The sequence below is a fragment of the Seriola dumerili genome, unplaced genomic scaffold (genome assembly GCF_002260705.1).
Source record: "Seriola dumerili isolate Sdu_G_001 unplaced genomic scaffold, Sdu_1.0 BDQW01000432.1, whole genome shotgun sequence".
Lineage (NCBI taxonomy): Eukaryota > Metazoa > Chordata > Actinopteri > Carangiformes > Carangidae > Seriola > Seriola dumerili.
Genome location: NW_019174687.1, coordinates 2,965,147 through 2,986,939, shown reverse-complemented (window position 1 = coordinate 2,986,939; position 21,793 = coordinate 2,965,147). Strand labels below are relative to the sequence as shown.

General features: G+C 40.6%; 1 protein-coding gene across 1 annotated transcript in view; it reads right to left on the bottom strand.

The window, feature by feature from the left end:
* The window catches only part of kcnq3 (potassium voltage-gated channel subfamily Q member 3), a 125,901-nt gene that overhangs the window by 85,075 nt on the left and 19,033 nt on the right, over nucleotides 1-21,793 (bottom strand). The gene's annotated exons all lie outside the window — the stretch shown is intronic.

Here is a 21,793-nt window from a genome sequence, read left to right as displayed (position 1 = left end):
GCTTGTCACTCTACCTTCCCCCAACAGAACAAGTTGAATGTCAGACTTTTATTTGATGGGGCCCGTGAGACTTCGCGCTCCACCGTTCGCGACTCCTCCATCAGTTCTGAAACGACTCAGATTCCTCTATGACAAATACATAAAATCCTGCCTGAAAATTTTTATGTACTGATTATATTTAATGATTAATTTTACACATTTTGTTGTAAAATCATGAAAAATATCTCTGCTTATAAAAGATGCCTTCACTTGGAAGTCAAATTGTGCGTCTCATCTACTACTGACCTAACATTTGTGGTCATCTGATTGGATAATCTATCGGCCATGACCATCGTTGCCCCTCCGTGATGACTGTGATGCCCCCAAAAATTGGTATGTCCTACAGCCTTTGTGTTCATGCTACTGTCAAAATTTCGAGGTTGTTTTAAAAGCAGCAGAGATGATAAATCAATGTAATATGCTCGTTTACTTGCTACTGTTGCCTCTTAACACTTAATGTGCAAGTTTAGTTTCCACACGTCTGTGCATGTATATAATGCTGCAATATTAGAACTGATTTCAGAACAGTAGAAGCTGAGTCAGGGATTGACAAGCTCCAGTTCTTGTCAGCAGGGCACGGTCATGTCCACGAAAACGGCAGAAACTATGGATACGTGATAAAATAATGCATCTTAAAATATGTCTTTTATATCTATGTTAAAAAGTGAATAATATATTTATTATTTATTCAGGCATCAAATCACTCAATCGCATTTGTGCCCTAAAAAGATTTGCATGACCAAAGGCCACATGCTCTTAAAATGACAAAATTCCTGGTCTAATTAATTACTATAAAACAATCCTGTAGTATGTGTGACAGTGTGTGACAGTTTTTCTGATTTGCTGAAGTGTGTTCATTACTTCCTCACTTGTAGGTGGAATTTCATCAGTCTGAGAGTTGCGGAGTTGCTGTTTCTATGCATTTGGGTCAAAAATAAGAAATATGAGTGCATGATATGATGTGTCATTAAGTCTCAAGTACTGCTCATCAAAAACTGATATTGCTTGATTCTGTTTATGGCAAGTCAAGAGGAGATGGAATGCTTTCCCTGAATCTGAGCAAAAGCCACAAAGACGATCTTGTGTTAAGATTATTTTCAAATTTTCAAACTGTCTCTAAGGATAAACCTTCATGCTCTGAGTGCTGTCATGATCTGTTTCACTTTGCCGTGGCTTGAGGTTGTGTTTTAATGAACTTTTATTGCTCTCACCATGCTATGTTACTCATGTCTGTTTCCTTACCGCTTAATCTGCAGCAGCTGGATTCAAACATCCAGCCAGTATGAACCTCAGCTCTGCCGTGCTCATTTCTGAGGGCTGCAGTTTGTCTTGGTCAGCAAACAAGGAACAGAGGAAGCGATGATCAAATGTTAGTCAGAGCTTGTTGGGTCAAAGCGGAAAGCTTGGCTTGTTATCGTAGATTACCAGAATGTGGAAAGTGGGAAGGAAACTAATAAAGCGTTTGAGCAGCATCACTTTCTATCAGTTAATCTCAAACACAAAAGACTGAGGGTTCGGTCAAACCTCCTGGATCTGATTCCAGCTGTCCCTCACAAAAGGCAGAAGAAAGTCGATCACGCCGACCCGACCAAGCGCAGTGAAAAGTCATTGTCCTGCCACGCAGGAACTGCTGCTGCCCTTTACAAATGTTTGGAAACAGAAAATCCAACTTGTCAAGTCAGCAGTGCCTCCGATCCCTCTGCCATCGCCTCCCGCTGTGTCCTCTCCCGCCCTTCAAACACCACACGTGGGTTGGCATCTCTGCCAGCGATTTGGCTTCAATATGTGTTAAATATTACCGGATGCACCCCGGCTGCCCCCGCTGATCCAGTTATGATCCGTATTTCCATGCTAACCTGACACCTCCCGTGTCTCTACTCTGATGCAACAGCTCACCTTCTCAGCAACTCTCTGAGAACAAAAAAAAACAAAAAAAAAACGAGCCTCTTAAACTCTGGTGTTAAAATGAGAGAGCTGCTTTTATTCTCCCCTTTCAAAAACCGTGATAAACCAAGTGTCATTTTGGCTCCTCATTATGCAAAGATTAAAAATATATGATTCCCTTTAAATTCAAGCCAAGTCTTTTTGAAGAGATCCTTTAGAGGAAATATATATTCAATGACAAACAGCCGTGAATGTCAACAATACATAGACAAAATAGCACTTACGCAAAACAGCTGCAGCTTTGAAGTAACTCCATCTCTTCTGCAAATTCTGATGAGTCATTTGATGAGTGCTAATTAGGAGCGTTTGTCAGGCATTAAAGATGGGTCCGGTCAGCACTCTCAGCTCCCTTAAAGTCTTAATATCTTCTTAATGAAAAGATCGTTTTTAGAATTACTGCCAAGACACACATCAAAATAGGTGTTACTAAGAGTCAGAACACCTGTGGAAAGGCAGGTATTTATTCACCTTTTTTTGAAAAGAGAAGTTTAATGAAGACTGATTCACTTCCCAACTACAGCTCTGACCTGTTTTTTAAAACGGGGAGTTCCATGTCAACAATACACCTACAGCTGGAAATACTTTTAATTATTTTCCAATAAATTTTATCAATTTCAGTCTTGAATTTCAAGGATTTGATCCCTTTGTGGGTTTTCCGTGTGTTTAAGTTAATCATAAAGGTCCATATAGTAAAGGTAGTAAAGGTAGATGTCCATGTGTTGGTTGATTATAGATCAGGTCTAGGTTCTATATTAATACTGTGAAAGTATCAAAGCCTCAGTCCACAGAGAAGTGCAAGCTAGCTTGTTCACAATAATATTAACATGCTGATATTTAGGTAGTGAACGGTATATTTAGCATCATTACATAGGTTAATTAGAACTAAACACAAAGTAGTAGTCATAGCTTTGCAGGTATTTGGTCAAAAACAAAGTATTGGCGCTTGATAAAAAGTCATCAAAGTTTTTACAATTCAAACTGACAGGAAAATAAATGTGTGAGACAAACTTCATCCATCCAATGTTTGTGGAGACAGTTCCCAAAGCGCCAACCTCACGGTGGCGACAGAGGAAGAGTCAAAGGATCCTTTGGGGACCATGAGCACCTTCATTTTTACAGCAACTGATTTAACAGTTATTGATATTTCAGTCTGGACTGAGGTGGTCCACCGTCTGACTGAGCGACTGACACTGCCGTCCCCAGAGCAACGCTGCTAGCGAACCATCTTATTGCACACGGACCAGCAGTGCCACATATTTATTCTTTATCATCTTGTTCCGGCTCTTCATTGAAGTTACTGTATATGATGTTTACACTGGGTGTAATATTAAAACACAAGGCGGGATCTACAGCATGCGCAGATTTCCAGTGTCAAGATATAGTTTCAGGTATATATTCAACCTGAACGTGTCATCAGCCTGCAGAGCAACAAGGACACCAACCGGCTCTCGTTTCATATCTGCACCAGTTTCTGTTTCACACAAAGCACTGATAAACCGCTTTGTTGACTGGCCTCAAAACCCCATGGAAAACAACACAATCCCTCTGCAAACACTCCCTTCTGTCTCCTCGCTGGTAAAACAGATGGACCCCCCCCCCCCAAAAAAAAAAAAATGAGAAGGAGACAAACCCTGTTGGTTTACACAATCACCTGAGGCTTTATCACCAGCGTTCGGGAAAAGAAGAAAGCATTACATGGAGAGAATCGTGTCTCAGGACGAGCCTCGGAGGAACTGGAAACGATGCTCCATTACGGCCCTGAGAGAGCGGAGGGGGGCACTGAGAGAGGTAGAAGGGGGGAGAAAGGGTAGAACAAATGGTTCCTGGTTCAAAATAAAGCATGAATAAATGATGAGAGCGTAGTTCACACTGGGGCTAAGTGCTCTGTCTGCTGCAGGGGGGGGGGGGTGAGCTGGAGAGCAGGTCTGCAATTTGATGCTCCACTCTCACACATTCACTCACCACTCTCCTGTTGTAAACCCCCCCCAAAAAACCAAGACTCTACCAAAAACCAAACTCCATGTCCAAAACCAAAAACACCACCCTCCCCACAGTGAAACTAGAAGCCGTTATTGTGTTGATGGTTTTCAGAGGAGATACCTGCACTTCCTGCTAACATTAACTTTTAATGTTTAAGGACTTTATTACTAAGGAAGGTCAGTGAAACCTGATGTCAGGCGATGTGTTTACATAAATCAGAAACCTTCCTTTGCCAGGCTGAGGGATTCAAATTAAGACATTTAACATTTTAACATTTTTAAAGTGGCATTACACCAATTTTAAAAATGAGGATCAGTTTGCTCCTCATGTTTGTCTGGGAAAACTGTTGTGTAAAGTCGTCTGTGGCTTTGAAGGAGTTTTGTCATCAGGGTTATAGGTCAAGTCACTATCAACACTATTAAGTTTCACTGTGGGAATTGTAGGATGCAGTGTTTTTGGAGTTACTTGCAACTAAAAGTCAGGATATCTCTACTTCTGTTTCTTGGATTGTATTTTCAGTTCTAGCCGAAACTCAAAAAGCTGAAAGTAAACCTTCTAATGCATTCAGCAGGTACAAAATGCACTTTTGATATTTATAAAGAAATTGTATATAAAGGTCCCATATGGTATAAAGATAGATGTCCATGTGTTGTTTGATTATAGATCAGGTCTAGGTTCTATATTAATACTGTGAAAGTATCAAAGCCTCAGTCCACAGAGAAATGCACACAGCCTGTATTCAGAAACTGAGCCTTAAAACCAGCCGTCAGGACTTCTGGAACTTTGTGATGTCACAACAAAGCAGTCACCAAGCCCCACCCACCTGGACCCACCATCCAACCTTTGTAGGATTTGGTTTCTCTGAGTGTTCGAATGAAATCTGCTATATTTTTATTGGATCACTCAGAACATAGTCAGCCAATCAGAAGAGAGGAGCCTTTCTTCTGATTGGCTCACTGACCTGTTGTTACTAGAGCTCCAGAGAGAAGCCTGAGAGAGGAGATGTAAAACTACATTGAGATGGTTTTTGGTTCTTAAAACCGCAAATATATCTTCTTATGGATCAACACTTTGAATAAAACACAGGAGGAGAGGAAAATATGGAGCTTTAATGTGGAGCCATGACTGGATCCACGCTTGGTCATAACTGCTGGCAAAACCAATCCAAAGGACCAGTATCAGAGCAGAGTAAGATACAGAGTTTTGATTATGAATTTTACAGACTGAAGGAAATGAAGACTACAGCTGACCAACGCCTTTGTTTATGGAAATGAGAAATGCCAACAGCAAATTATATTAGCTTCAGCAAATTAACATAAATCTGGTGGAAACCTGCTCAAACACCGAACTAAAACTTGTCTGTCGTCTCATTAATGAGCTCTCTGCAAGCTGGGATCTGGTCTGTCCAAAGGTCAGTTGTTAGAGGAAGACACACCACTGTGCTACACTGCAAGTTGTTTGTTTTTAATGATTTTTTTGGCTTTCTTACCTTCCTTTGACAACAAATGTCCTCGAGCCAGGAGCTGAACCATGGACGTTAAGGTTACCTGGTATGAGTCTTAACAGTTTGGACTGTGTGTTTTTGTAGTTCAACAATACAGAAATCTGCTCTGGTGAAACAATCAGATGATTGCACCATGTTCACTTCAGGTGTTAAAATCTCTCAAACAAACTTAAAGTAAGGTATGCATATCATAAAGAGATTTCAATTTGATCAACTTATTAGTTTTTAATTAGGAACTGCAGAATTTGGAGCAAGTACCTACTGAAAAAAAGTGTGACAAACTCATATGTTTCAATACTCTTTGCAAATGAAAAGTTATTTTTGTGAGTAATGGTGATTGTGACTGTGGGAAAATGTGAATAAGGAATGTACACAAAACCTGAATTACACTGAATATATTGCTGGAAACAAGATAAGACATGTACCAGAATTAAATTTGAAAAAAAAAAAAAAAAAAAAAAGGACTTGTAGCGTCTCAAATGAGCCAGAAGCACTTTGTGATTCAGACAGAGGAGGCAGGTGGGTTTTCACATAAGAATGTGTCATTTTAATGTAAAAAAAAAAAGAAAAAATCAGCCTCATCTACCACAAACACAGTGGGAAAAAGAGGTGGTGATTTTCACCCGGAGGTATGCAGAGGAAGCTTTTAAGACAAGTCTGGGAGCCACAGCCTGGTTAAATACGGTCGGCTTCAGACCATAGGCTGTCACTTTCCAAAATGGATCCCAGGGAGGGGAAGACATAAACAGCAAATGAATACACACACACACACACACAGAAAACAAACCAACAGGAAGCTACTGCGGCTGCTGAACAGGCTGATGTGTGTGTTGAGCTGGAGGAAAGAGTGTGAGAGAAAGGATGGAAAAGGGACTGTCTCTCTCTCTCTCGCTCTCTATGTGTGTGTGTGTGTGTGTGTGTTCGTGTGTGTGTGGTGGTAATGGTGGCTAATGTTTCCTGTCAGGAGCGCTAACAGCTAATGGAGCATGAAGCTGCACTGTGTCAGGACTTGTGTGTATGTTCTTATAATTTAAAGGTACATTCCTCAATTTCCTAAACTGAGGAAGTTCCTAAACTTTCCTTCTCAATGATCAGATGGATTATTATATAAAGTGATTTATACTAAAACTCCAACAATTAGTTGATCAGTTACTGATTATTTGGGCTGTTAGTCACACAAAACTAGACATTTTGTGATGCAACCTGGTGCTCTTTGACCACTTCCTGATGTTTTACAGACCAAACAATCACTCACTTAATCTATAAATTGATAATCAAAATAATAATTTGTTTCCATTGCCCTCGTGAAGCTGCTCGTTAGCCACCTCTAGGGTTCATTATCTTTTAGTTTTAACAAAGACAATGTGGAAATTTATTGGTGAGGAAATGGAGAAAATCAATGCCACTACAACTGACAAGATAAAGACTCTACAGCCATGCTAGCAGCTCTGTAGCTAGCTAGAGAAAATTAAAATGTGGCCTGATGATGGCGCTAGATGAAAAGTCAGAGGATCACCAAAGTGATAACAGTTCATTCTGAGGGGAACACGAACGTCTAAACCTTTTTTTTTTTCCGTCCAATAGTTGTTCAGATATTTTAGTTTAAACCAAAGTGAGGGATCGCTGCTGGACTTTGCTTACACCAGTCTGACGTTTTCAAAAAGGCTCAATTTTATTTTTGGTGGACAAACATAAAAACAATGACAGCTTCCTGCATTCACAGTAAGAACTGTCCAGCAAAGAGAACTGACAGGGTTTTATTGTGGAACAACTGCCTGCAGGAAGTGGTGAGTTACTGCCCCCTAGGTGGGTTTTATTCAAGGTGAGAAGCTTGTGCACGTTTTAGCATTATTTTTTGTCAGAGGATCAATGTTTTGATAAGTAAACTGACTGTATATACTGGAGATCAGACATGTACACACACAAACACACACAAGCAGGAAATAACTCCTGCAATGTGTATGAACACAACCAAATTGCATTACAAGAAAAAACAGATGTGCAGGCTAATTAACTGCAAATTCATTGTTAACACAAACTGTGTTAAGAACACACACACACACACACACACACACACACACACACACACACACACACACTGCAGGTAGACTGAGCAGCAGTCAATCCTCTTGCTCAGCCCGTTGATCAGGCAGGACAGAGTGAGACGCTAACACAGTTAGCATGGAGTAGCTCAGCCAAACCAGCAGCTCACTAATTCCTTCAAACAGCCCAGAGCTTGTCTCTGATTGGAGCAGCCACTCATACATCACCAGCTTATGAAGAAGAAGCTCTTGACCGAATCTGGAGTGTAACGACATGGAGCCTGAGATGAGCCGGCCATGATTCACAGACAGCAGCGCACTCACTGCTCACAATCTAATCCAGAGCTACAGCACAGTTAGTTTATGACCATAACATATCTATTAAACCATTTTATTCTTTTGCGTCAGCTTCAGAAGCTCCAGAGACATACACCAGCTTCTTCTGCTACAGCATGAAGCCAGAAAAATTTAACTTTAAAGATGAACACCTAACGACTCAGCTGCTGTCTCTGGGTTTCTGACACTTCCTGCACGACGATTCGGAACAAATCAGAAGTGTTCAAATGTTCCCTCAGAAAAAAGCTTTTAGTCTGTCATTTACCCTCTTATTGATTTTCTTGGTGGGCCTTTAGGTCTTTTTCTATCTCTGCACAGTACAAACATCGTTTCTGACGAAACTCCCACGGCAGGGAACGAGCTGGAGCCTTCAGACATTTGCATCATGTATCCTGAGGCCAGCAGCAGCCCGAGGCCGTCCTGACCCACTTTCTCCGTAAACACACTATTAGAGAGAGGCAGCAGGTTTGTGGCCACGCCTCAACCTCCCTCCTCTCAAACGCTCATCTATTAAATATGGCTACAGACATTTATTTATTTATACACTGAAAATTCATACAGTCTTTCTGAATGCATTTTATGTTATCTGTTACCATTTTGTTTTTTGTTTTTCTTTACATAGCACCTACTGATTCTACATAAGATCGCACACATCCCTTAATCCCCATATTGTGTTTGGTTAGATAAACGACCCAAGAGAAATCCTTTCAGCTACACAGCATCACCTTGAAGTGAAGAGACTCACAACACTACATCATTGAGAAAAGATAAAAAAGAACAAGAATTACTGGAAATGCACAAAAACCCTCTGACAATAACAAAAGCTTCTGCAGCAGCACAACACACCAACAGTGTTTCTGCTTTTCATGCACTTTGTCCAAACTCTTTCATAGTTTAGTACAAATAAAACTAAAATACATCAGAATCTTTCTTTTGCTTCTTTTCAAAAGACAACCAAAAGTTCCAGTAAACATTTTATTGAGTTATCTGAATAAACATATAATGATATTGAAGGACCTGGTCCTGGTTTTATTCTGAAAAGTTTAGGCAGTTAACTCAGCAATCATGATTCATGCTCAACACTAACAGTTTGCATAAACAGACGTAAACCAATTTCACACCCCATATGCAAATGTAATATATGTACATATATTGAATTTCCATATAAGAAACATATGCATATATAAAATGAAAATACATATGAAACCTAATAGAAAATGAAATAATTTCATACAGTATATTGACAATATGTCTAGCCATATAGCCCCTATCCCTAACACAAACCCTATATGTATGTTGTTTTAATAAACATGCATATATAAATCAAACAAATACAGTTGATGTTATACCATATAAAAATTCATCACATAAATATTTTTAATATGTGTATATATACACATTCTACTATGGGTATTTCATATATTTTATAAACTTATATCTTCATAGTATATGAAGGATGTATATACGGTATGTGATAATAATATATCCCCTTATAGTTAACATATATAACAACATCACTTGATATACTTGATGTTATGTCCAACTTTACAACAACTTTACTGACAAAAAAATAATAACCCATTTAAAATTGTTTTAAGGCTTAAAGTTATGTATAAATAAGGGCTTGGCCTCTCTGAGTGATAGGTGGGTGAGCGCATGCTTGCCACAAACTGTCATGCGGCGAAGTCTCCACAAACGCCCCAAACCTGGGAGTAAGAGGCAGAGTCAGATGCTGCCAAGATGGTGACAGTAGAGCGGCTCACTCTGAGCTTCAAAACTGCTCTTCAGAAACCTGTGGGTGATGCCACAGAGACTACATCCATCTTTATTTACAACTCTATGATGTAGCTACACTAGGGGACTGTGCTGAAGAAACAGAGACTCGCCTCATTTGCACAAACTTTCACCTTCTCCATCCTCACATGGTTGAAGAATGGCGCCCTCTGTCTGCACTGAACTCTGACCTGGTGGATCATGTCATGAGTGTGAAACTCAGCTTCAGGGTACACTGTACTGATGCTGCGTACAGAGTTAACACAGCGATGATTTGTCAGAGTGCTAATGTGCTACACATAGCCTCGGCTCTGCAGGCTAAATCTGTCCACCAACCACACACAGAGCGGCAGATCTGCTGCTCTCCATGACTCGCTGGTTCAGATCCACAGAGGCTCTGACTCATCCCTCTGTATCATGGGGAGTTGAAGGGGGGTGGGGGTGGAGGAGGGAATTGGTAATTGTCTCCAGCTTGTACAATTTATCTTTGTGTCCTCTGAAGCAGGTGTGCAGTTTACCTAATCTAATGACACATGTTCATAACAAGTTACAGTGAATGAATTACTCTCACAGTTTATCTGCATCAGGGTTAGTGGGGAACACATCTTGGTGTCTGGTGGTCGGACAAGAACATGCAAAAGTGTGTTACTGCACTTACACACAAACAATATAAATCACTTTGGGCTGTGTGAACTTGTTATGTAATATTTCTATAGACTGCAAAACAAAACAAGAAAACTAGAATCACCTCCTCGTGGTCTGCCTCCTCCCCTCAGACTAGTTTCAGGTTATATCCAGAGTCATATAAAATATGAACCATTTGTGTGAAATTGTGTCATAATTCCTGTGTGAAGTCTTGGATAATGCATAATGGATAAAAAGTGTTTTGTGAGGTTATTTTGAACTTTGACCTTTAGCCATCAAAGTCTAATCAATTCATCCTTGAGTCCAGGTTAAAGTTTTTACCAAATTTGAAGAAATTCCCTCAAAGCATTACAGAGATATTGCATTCACAAGGCCAAAATCGTGCTTTGTGAGGTCATCATGACTTTGATCTTTGACCTTTAGTCACCAAAATCTATTCAGTTCACCCTTAAGTCCTAATGAATGTTTATGCCAAATTTGAAGAAGTTCCATTGAGGCATTTCTGAGATATCATGTCAACCAGAATGGGATGGATGGACAACCTGTAAACAATATTGCTCCAGCTCTGACTGTTGCCGGTGTGGAGGAATAGAAACACATTGACAATAATCCATTTTTAGTTGTAATCTCACTTTGAACTCAACACTGCTTTTGAGTGCAGTCGGTATAAATGAGTTACAACAGAAAATGCTGCCACAGTCATCAAATTGTGAGAAATGTCAGGTCGTGTGGGAGCGGGTTATTTTTACCGTCATCTTACAGGAAGTGGAAGAGGACTGAGGCAGTCTGTGAAAATCACTGACACGGTGGATTCAGACGGGACTGAAATTACAGACAGTAATGATTTCCTCCACCCCGACTCCCCCTCTTGCACAACCCCGAACAACTCCTCACTGGCTTTGACTTAGAGCATGTAGACCACACACACACTGGCTGAGCAGCGGAGAAAGGGATTGTGGGATTGGAGAGGGGGGGGGGGGGTTCCCTTTACATAAGCCAGATCTCCTTTCTCCTCCTGGTAAGATCATCCTCCTCAGGGTCCAACTGCTCCACCTGCACCTATTGATCACTGTCTGTGTGCATGAGTTAAGTGTGTGTGTGTGTGTGTGTGTGTGTGTGTGTGTGCGTGTGCGTGTGTGTGTCTGTGCTGGTCTGACTTAGTACACTTTTGGGGACACACGACCCAGCCAGTTGATTAGGGACAGCTTGTCGAACTGTGAAAAAAGCTGATTTCTGGGTCAATTGTTAGGGTTGGGGCAGGGGTGGAAAGTAACTCGTTACATTTACTCTCGTTACTGTAACTAAGTAGTTTTTTTGTGTACTTGTACTTTTTAAAATTTTTAAAATCAGTAATTTTACTTTTACTTAAGTACATATTGTTTGAAGTAATTATAATTCGTTAAGTTTGAAATAGCTTCCGTTACAAAGTAAAAAAAAAAAAGATGAACTTGCACTGCGTCTGCGTGCCAGCCAGTAACTGTCCATCTGATTGGCTCTGGACAACTGCAGCGCCAGGTTAACAGACGTTGGTGGCACAGAAGCATAAAGATGATGGAGACCGATGATGGAGACGAGTCTGGGGATAGAGACAACAAGCACGAGTGTAACGACAGAGAGGGGTCGAAATTGGAACTCAGAGACACGCAAGGAGAACGTGAGGCCAATCCCTGGCCATACTTAAAGGACTTCTTTGAGTTCAAGTCTGCGAATGACAACAATGTAATTATGCGATGTAAGCTTTGTATGCCGAAAGAGAGGCAGCTATCAACCTACAAAAACTCTTCTTCCAACCTGCGCAAGCATGTACAGGTAAGATAACCGCACCTGAAGCTAAATAACGTTACATGCAATTAATCATGGATCCATGCAATCAATAACTTTACTCAATCGTGGCATGCTAACATCAGTGTTAGCAGCCAGTTAGTGCTAGCTAACGTTAGCTAACTTGGTGGATATGTGCTCTATAAATAAAGTCAGAGTTGAATGGACTCCTTAATTTCACACAAAATTATGCTAATATTGCTATGATATGCGTTGAAAATTGCTCGTATTATCAGGTCTCTACGGTGCGAGCATTTCACTCGCATTTGCGTCAAAAAAAAAAAAAAAATCAATGTGCGAACCGGGAAAATGATTTTGGCGCACAGCGAGCAAAGATCACAAGTGAAGTAACCATCACAACCATAGACTGTATGATCGGATTATATGCCATCACTACACGCCACACAGGTTTGTGTAAAGAGACAATCGTTTAATGTGTACTCAGTGATTGTGATTGTACTGCTGTTTACTGAGGTGCAGTATTTTGTGCTCACCACAGTGTGGCGCAAGTTTATAGAACAGGGGTTCATGCTGCGTCATTAAGTTCAGAGTTCATCCCTGCATTTTTGAGGACAACATGTGAGGTTGTTTTGTCTCAAAATAAATATGCCAAAGAGGCTAAAGACAGACAAGGAGAAAGCCACAGAAACACTGGCACTTAGAGGGTTAAAAAGTGGGAAAATATTAAACATTTTTAAAAGTGACCATAATCAGTTTTTATAAAAATGAATTACATGGTGAAAAAAATGTTGTAATAGGCTGTGTTTGGAATTTGAAAATTAATCATGAATAGTTTTTGGTTATGATACTATTATAACCAAAAAGCTATTCATGATTTTTGGATAGTAAAAAACTTTCTAGCCATTATATTGGTGAATGTTATTCATACAGTAATCAGGAGTGAGTGAACCATCCATGATATAGTCTACTCTTTCTACATTAAACTTTGAAAAATATGAATTAATCTGTTAATATAAAAAATATTGTAACTATATTTATGAAAACATGGTATTGATTATTTGTATGATGATGTTTGTTTTTGTTCACAGGAGGAAACTCTCTCTCAAATTAAATCGAAGGCAACTGGACTTGTATTTGTCTGTGGAAGACGTTTCGCCTCTTATCCAAGCGGCTTCATCAGTTTCTTATGTATTGGTCTCTCTAGTCTGCACTAGTCTGACGAATCTTCACAGAGGAAACATCCATCAAAGATGAAGGTCTACACTGACCTCGTGTCAGCACGGAAACGGACCCTGGAACCAGAAAAAAACCCCAAGCAAGCAAACAAAAATGTCTGACTTGGTGGCAGTGGGTGGAACCAAATGTGTGCCACAAGCAAAAGTTGACAAGGTTCTGATTACCTTCATTTGTGAAGGCCTTCATCCATTTGCTGTGGTTGAACAACCTGCTTTTAAAGAACTTGTATCAACACTGAATCCTCAATGCAAGGTTATTTCTAGACCCACTCTCCGGGCCAGAATACAGGCAGCTTCCACTCAAATGAAGAAGGCTGTGATGTCACACCTCAGTTATGTCGCAACTACCACCGATTGTTGGACGGCACACCAGAGAAGTTTCATCGGGGTCACCTGGCATTGGATAGATGTGGAAACCTTTGAGAGAAGATCTGCTGCACTTGCGTGCCAGAGGTTGAGGAGGTCCCACACGTTCGATGTGCTTGCAGGTGGTTAAGGGGAAAAGTGGTAAGAACCACAACAGACAGTGGGTCAAATTTTATCAAAGCATTCAGAATGTTTGGGGAGCAGAGCCCATCCTCAGAAGCAGAGTCAGACTCTTCTGAAGAAGAGCCCAAAGTCACCCATCAAGACACATTCAGCATCCTGGAAGAAAACAACGGTCTTGAATACCAACTGCCTCCTCATCAAAGGTGTGCGTGTCACCTGTTAAATTTAGTTGCCACCACAGATGCTGCCAAGGCAGAAGAACAGAATGATACATACAAACAGCTATCACATGCAGACTTTGGGAAATGCCAAGGACTGTGGAACAAAACAGGCGGGTCACACATGGCTGCAGAAACTGTGGAAGAAGAATGCAACCTCCAGTTCATACGGCCAAATCAAACACGGTGGAACTCCACATACATGGCTGTGGAGAGGATCATACAAATCATACAAGACAAGGGAGAGGGTGCCATCAGAAATGTCTGTGAGAAATTCAAGGTGAAAATGTGAGTACTCCTGAAAAAATACATCATATACTCACTATTCAAAGTTTAAAATAATGACTCTTCCACACATTCTCCATTACATTTTCAATTTCATATTTTTCCATGAAACACAGAAGGTGAATAGTACATAAATACACACACATTAAGCATACAGTCTGAATAGAGCATGAGTGGACTTTCTTATCATAAAAATGACCACAAAGTATCAATATTATCAGTAGTGCTCATGAGATGGTAATCCTTAGCACAGAGTGGTTTGGCTGGTGGTTTTGTGAATTTTGGTTGTGGCAAAAATTCTAATTTAAAACATAATATTTATCTATTGATATTTTCTTTATGTCATATAGGCTGAGTCCAGCTGAAATCGCTTTCTTGACACAGAACTGCACAGTGATGAAACCTGTGACAAAGGCATTAAACATCCTTCAGTCTGAGACGAACACACACATGGGATGGCCGCTGCCAGTGATCTTCCAGTTAGAAGCAAAACTCGGACGACTGGAAGTATCCTGCAAGGTGTGCCTACCACTAATCAGAGCCATTCAGGTTGGTGTCCAGAAGCGCTTTGGTGGGATGATGGAAGACCCTGAACTGATAGCTGCAGCGATCCTTCTGCCAAAATTCAAGACTACTTGGACTGAGACTGAGGCAAACATCATAGAAGCAGGTATGATTTTCATCACTTATTATTATTATTATCATTATTATTATTATTATTATTATTAGAGGTTATCATTTGGATTATTGATGGGGGATGTATAAACTACATAGTCAGTGTATCACCTACTGTAGATGCTGGTCACACACAGTTTGGAGAAGAGGAGTCTCCACTTCTTCAGCATAGAAGCAAAGCAGTGTACTGCTGTGCACAGGGCCAGCAACAAAACATTTAGCCACTTTAAAGAAGGCTTTGACCAATATCATACAGTACATGCAACGAAATAATGAGCTTGTCTACATGAGTGTAGAAAATGTTTTGGTTTTTGTAATGGCAACATTATGCTGAATTAAGTTGCCACATAAATGAAAGCCTCAATGTCTGATATATTCTGTGTTTTGTGTGTATTTGTCACTTAACACAGGTTTGGCCTATGTGAAGCATCACATTGAGCACATGACAGAGGATGAGATGGAGCATGTCGGCCACTCATCAGACGAGGACGATTTCTTCTCCTCACTGAAGCCCAAAAAGTCAAAAGGCACAAGTGAGCTAGATGGGTTCGTTGCCTGTGTCTCAGACAAAATGGACCTACTGAACTCTTTTCCTCTCATCAAAAAGCTCTCTGTCAAACTCAACACTGGCCTGCCTGCTTCTGCTGCTTGTGAGCGTCTCTTCAGCTGTGCTGGACTGCTGTTCACTGCAAACCGAGCTAGAATGAACTCAACTAACTTTGAAAACCAGCTCCTGCTCAAACTAAATAGTAAGTTCATTGAGTAATTAAAATGAGGAACTGAAGCATTTACTTTCACTTTGGATGGTTCATCCAGAGATCTTTGATCCATAGACTTGAGGTTCAACTGAGGAGTGTTCCAGATGTTTCTGTTGGTTAACAGTGAAAAGACACTTTCACATCAACTGAGTTTTGTTAACATTTATTTTCATATGTGGGATAATCTTGTGCTGCTTTTATGTCTAAAGACAGCCCTGTTGATTTTCTGTTACAGTGAGATATGAATGAAAGCTCAGGCATGAATCAAGGCATGAGTATTTTGTCAAATTTGGATTTACATTATTTGTACAGTTTTTGATATGCGTATATCTGTACACCTAAGTATGCGACAGCCAGGTGTGTCAGTGCAACCAGTAATCCGTGTTTTCTTAAACAAAAAAGTGAGTTTGAGCTTTGTTTATGATTTTGTACTTTTTTATTGCATGGGGAGAGATTATACACCCCCCCCCCCAAAACACACACACTTACCCAAAAGAAGTAACTAAGTAACTTGTACTCTGAGTACATTTTAAATGATGTACTTTTTACTTTTACTTGAGTAGATTTTTTACAACAGTACTTTTACTTTTACTTAAGTAAAATTTTATCAAGGTAACAGTACTTTTACTTGAGTAGATTTTTTTGGTACTCTTTCCACCCCTGGGTTGGGGTTAGTGTAAATCTCCAGGAAGTGAATGTAAGTCAATGTAATGTCCCCAAAAGTGACAAAAGTGAACACTTTTACTAATTTAATGACTACTTTACCACTACTACTTCAAATTCCGCTGTTGATGCTGTCAATAAACTATTGCTTTTTATATTGCACATGTACAGAACAGCCTACATTACATTGTGTAACAATCAAGTGAGGAATTCAATTAAATATATACGATGACAAATCAAAGTGACTCTTCATATTGATGTGTAAAAATCCAATACTACTATAGATATCCAGAGAAGTCACAGGGCTCAGTATAAACACTACAGAAAAATCTCTGACTGCTGACCTCATGATATCCTCCTTCATGACAACTTTTTATATAACTCACCTGTTTACGTTTTATTAAATCTTAAAATAATGGAGAATTGAGTGCATGGCCGCTTTGAGTGACAGGTGGGTGAGCGTATGCTTGACACAAACCGGCATCATACACTGAACTCTCGACTCCACACACTTCCCTCCTCTTTGTCCATTTTTGGATTAGCTGGGAATTAGGGGCGGAGTCAGACACTGCCAAGATGGCGACGGTGGAGCAGCTCACTCTGAGCTTCAAAACTGCTCTTCAGAAACCTGTGGGTGACGTCATGGAGGCTACATCCAACTTTATTTACAGTCTATGATCAAACATCTGGCTGCTTCAAAACATAACCAGAGGCAGATTTCTGTCTGGTCCAATACTTGCAGTTACAGAATTTTCCAACAAGGAACTTGTCAACAGTCCTGTGAGCATCAACATCAGTTTACAATGGTGTGAGAGCTTCAGGTGTCAGCTGTCTGTCCGCCTGACCACATGTTGTCCAATTGGCCTCTGGGTTACGGCACCGTCCAAAGTGTCCGACCTGGTATCTGTTGTTCGCTACTGATCTCTTCCTCCATTCTTGTAGTCTGTCTACTGCCGAGTAAAAAGGTATAAAATGCATACTGAATACTGAATGAATACTGAGTAAAGTTAGGAGGAGAAAAGTACAGTTGAGCTGTGAATTTGGTTTTTACTTTTTTTTCATGTTTCAAATGTTGGTCGCATTGATCTTGTTGTTGTAACAAAAGTGCTGCTGGAGTTTTGAGCTCTTCACTTTGAAATGTTCTCAGATGGTAGAGACTCAAACTCTGCTCGTCAGCTTCACAGCAAACACTGAGTTTATGTGAACCCAGCACTGAAGATGTGTCTGTAGTTCATAGTACACTGAAATCAGAGTCTAATAAATGGAACTGACACTGTGAAAATCTCTGTTTTACACTTGAAAACTGGGTCTGAAATATGAATTTTGCTCTTTTGTGAGATTCGACTGCTGAACTCGACAGATTCCAACAATGATCCAGCTTCAACAGCATCAAGATGTTCACAATTAAGTCAAACCACTGCTGCAGGTTAGTTAATTTGACAAAATATGTCTGAATACTGAATACATACTGTAGTTTTTTTTTTTTCTTCAAGACTAGGTCAAAACTTATTGTATGTCTGGACCATCTATGGTCAAATCCTGATTTTATATCCATGATGTCATCTGACAAAATCACCAAACACATAAATTAAAGACAAAAACTCAGCTGGGATTTCAGCTGTATTTACTGTACATTACTGTGATCCACTCAGAAACCCTGGCAGAAACCCTTTATTTCTTAACAGGGATTTTATTGCTGTGCTGCAGTAAGTGTATTGTCTCATTTCATGTTGCTGGTGTTTCTGTTGTTTACATGCCATTCAGATCTGCTAGTTTCTTTGGCAGTTAGCAATGACTTCACTTTCTCCCTCCCTCTCCCCTGCCCTCTCTGCTCGGTGTGTCTTATGTTTAGTTATTCCTCTGTCTCCTTTAGGTATAATGATACATGTAATCGAAATAGTCTATTTGCTGTGATGGAGGTGAGGCTCAGTGTATTGGAAGTGCTCTTCAGCTTCCCCTACAGTTCCCAAGCAGCCAGGAAACCAGAGTAGCTCAGCAGACTCCCTGTAACAAGAGGTGTAGTCCCAGGCACCCAGTCGGCATCCATACAAGGTCCAGTCATGAACCAGGTTTATATCCAGTCTGTTTGAAAAAAAGTCAATACATCTAGAGAAAATTAAGCAACACTGCAGCTATTGCCCCCCCCCCCCCCCCCGATAGGACCTGTTTGCACCAGAAACTCAAGCTAAGTGACAAGGCACTCAGCTGACCAATGGTGGAAATCTCATCAGTCAGTCAGTTGGGGACATTCCAGATTATAGGGCTGGCCCTGCTGTTGTTGTCCCGTGAAAATCCGTCAGTTTTTAGGTGGATTGTTCCTTTAAATGTGTGTGTATAAATTATATGCTTCCATACAAATCATACTAAAAATTGCCCTAATGTGACCTTTAACATAGCCCCACCTGTCGCCATCTGTTCCTATGTTCCTAAATGCAATCATTCATTTGCACTGGAATCAGACCAAAACAAAGGGTCAGAGCCCACATCCAACGTCATCCATCACCGGCCACGTGTTAATTACCAAACGCCTTAAACCACTCAGCAGAAGCCAAATCCAGTGAGGATCATAACAATAAAACTATGAGTAATGATTCATCTTTGATGAGACTCTGGGAAGTCACTTATTACTCTGTTTCCCAGCATCCTTCATTTGAGCCGTAAAACCTTGCCTCTCTGTGTGACAAACGAGCCGAGGAATTATCGTTAGCCACCTGCTAAACTGCAGCTGTGCCGCTCCACCAACTCACTCTGAAACATAAAAAACATGAAATATGACAGCGTACGTGGTCAGTGTTGGCATCGCCTCAAAACAAACTTGTTTTCTTGTGGTGACTGCTCTCGCTTGTGTAACTTCACCCCTTTGCATGAGGAACACGGTGTCTTTGCACTCTGAGAACACATGTTCAGGACATATAGGTCATTTTTAAAGCTGAGTTCAGGACTTTAACATATAAATTAACGCTACATTCAAGCAAGTCCACGCAGTCAACAGCAGGTAAATCTCTGCATTTCTGCAGTATATATATAGGAGTTTTAAATATGGTGTCTGTGGTGACTTTCCCACACTAGAGCACTGGTAATGATGCATTTTACCAGCAATGATTGTTTTGCCAGAGCTACTGTAGTGATGGAGACTGAGCAGCTACAGCGATGGAGGAGCCCATGGCGCGAAAAAACTTAGGAAACATTCAAAAAAAGTTTCTGATGCTCCAGATAAATAAAGAAAGAAGGATTAGAGTCTGAAGAAGGAGGAGTCTGGAGACTGGAGTAGGCTATGTAGCTATTACATTTTCACCACCTAAATAATGTACTACAGTCTTGGAGCTATGGCAGCCGTGGCTCAAGAGGTAGAGCAGGGCATCCACTAATTAGAAGGTTGGTGGTTCGATCCCCAGATCCCCATCTCTATGTTGAAGTGTCCTTGGGAAAGATACGGAACCCAACATTGCCTCTGTTCCATCAGTTGTGTAAGTCTTTGTATTCAGGCCTTCCCCAGTCTTCATCATCTCACTTGCACTTGGTCCAGAATGTAGCCGCAAGGATGTTGACACTAAAAGGCGTGAGCACATCACCCGAGACTCAGCCTCTCTTCACTGGCTCCCTGCTCACTTTAGAAAGACCTTGCTGATTTCCTTTAAAGCTCTTAATGTCCAGGCCACACCTCACATAACAGATCTTAATCACTGACACTCAGCTCCTACATCTCTCAGATCTGAAAGCTCATCCCTCCTGAATATCACACAAATCATGACTACAACTAAAAGGTGACAGAGCTTCTGCAGTTGCTGCTCAAAAATGATGGAACCAGTTGCCATTAGAAATCCGATGTGTTTCGTCCATCTCGATTTTTTAAATTCAAGGTAAAGAGACATTTTTATTCACTAACCTTTTAGTCGTTGACATGTTCATGATTGTGTATTTGCTCCTTGTTATTTTCTTGTGTTTGTTAGTATGTCTACATGTCTCTGTATACAGTATATTGACAATGCTTTCCTTGTGTTACTTGCTTACATTTATTGTAATTGTCCTTTGAGCAGCACATTGGTCAGTTCAAGCCGTTCTTTAAATGTGATCTAGAAATAAAGTTGACTTGAGTTGCCTACGCTACGGTAGAAGAAAGCGAGTGAGTGTGAATGGGTGAATGTGTCTTTTAGTGTAAGGTGCTTCGAGCTGTCGATAAGACATGAAAAGCGCAACAGTGTGTAATGTCTTTTACTCCGGGGGGGGGGGGCAAAAGTTCAACATTGCAGGTTTAATCCACCCCAAAGGGAAAAAAATGATTTCAATTTTCGAAAACAGATATTACTATACATGAATATAAGTGAATCTGTGCTGATTGTTTCTGTGCAGTTTCTTACTGGGAAAAAACTGCAAACCGTCCTGACTGAGGAAACTGCAGAGTCTAACATTTAGGATACAGTCAAATTAACTGTGTCACGCCACCCGCTGGCGTCTGGACCTTGAATCGCAGACAAAAGTAAACAATGCTCAAGTTTCCAACCAGATTAGACAAATCTTTGCTGGGTTCATGAGAAACTTCACAGCAAAAACCAGGAAACAAGCCAAAAAATGACATCCAGACACGACATGTCAGAGATGTGCAGGAGATGATGAACTGTCAGCACATCTGTCATGGCTATAATGTTGTTGGTAATTCACACTGGAATTTGTGAAATTGTAAATTAGAAGAACAAAATGAAAAAATGTATAGTGAGGATGAGTCTGACACTCTTCACTGACCCATACCTGAGGATTACAGCATTCTGCTGCACAACCTGACGTTAATGAAACCTGACGGCATCGTTCTTAAGCAGGCTGAGGCCTGAGGCAAACAGCCTCGGGGGATGTTGGAGGTTGGAGCCTCTGGGCGCCATGAGCATTACAGTTGTCTGGGTCAGCGGGAGGAAAAAGAGGGAAAAAATAATAAAGCACAAAGGGATGGAGGAGAGAACGGAGAGAGCATCGGAGGAGGAAATGTGCAAACACTGATAACAGCAGGACAATTCAATTTGCTCTGGTGTTTGGGGTAATTGTGCACGCGATGAAGACAACACAGTGCTGCCCCCGCGGTATCGTCACGGAAACGCCAATTAATGTGGATCAGAGAGGGTCGGATGCTGACTCACAGATGAAATGAGTGATTGTCGAGCGTGACGCAGACACTCAGCACGTGATCATATACACACACACACATACACTGCTGCACTGAGACAACATTTACGTTTGTCATTAGGAGAACGATTCCTTGGCTGCTCAGTCATCTTCATCATGTGATCACTCAGCACTACACACACCTCTGACACACACCTCTGACACCTCTGCTCTGATTTTATGCTTTCTCTGTAGTCCATTTTTAACTTATTTTATTTATTTAATTAATTAAGTTTTGTCTTGTTATTATTTTATTAATTTATTCCATCTTTAA